This window comes from Orycteropus afer, unplaced genomic scaffold (assembly GCF_000298275.1).
Source record: "Orycteropus afer afer isolate SDZICR_OR568_19922 unplaced genomic scaffold, OryAfe1.0 scaffold00964, whole genome shotgun sequence".
NCBI classification, from domain to species: domain Eukaryota; kingdom Metazoa; phylum Chordata; class Mammalia; order Tubulidentata; family Orycteropodidae; genus Orycteropus; species Orycteropus afer.
The window spans coordinates 51,387-51,980 of NW_006922551.1; positions in this window are offsets into that span (position 1 = coordinate 51,387).

The following is a 594-nucleotide window of genomic DNA, read 5'->3' on the forward strand; positions in this document are numbered from 1 at the left end:
AGCCCCAAGGTTGGCAGAGCATGACAGGCTGCTGAACAATGAATGACATGGCTACATGCAGGGTCCAAGCTGTGCCATAGGCTAGAGACCATTCTCAAAGCTTCTCCTTAAATGTAAGAAGCAGACCATATCTCAAAGGCAGCTACTCAGCTGCTAGTGGTAGATCCCACCATGGAGTTGATTGTTAGTCTCATCATGGGGAATAACTACCACCAGCTGCCCAGCCACTCAACCAGGCCCAGCCAAGTTGAAACACAAACATAACCATCACACCATCCGTAACATGTACTTATAAAAGTGTTTCCAGAAAATAGTTCATTTTAGAGTTTATATTTAATTTCCTATATGTTTTTTGCCAATAATACAATAATCACCACCATAATAATGATAATAACTTAGTTTATATTTATCAGATGTCTCACATGTCAGGAACTTTGGAAACACTCAACAGGAGTTGTCTTTAGTAATCCTCAGAACAAATCTTTGAGGTATGTCATGATCTAGCCAAGTTTTAGATGACAGAATTGAGATAAAGGGATTAAATAACTAAAACAAAAATCTTACTTAATGAAACAACTTGGTTTCCCAGTTTGC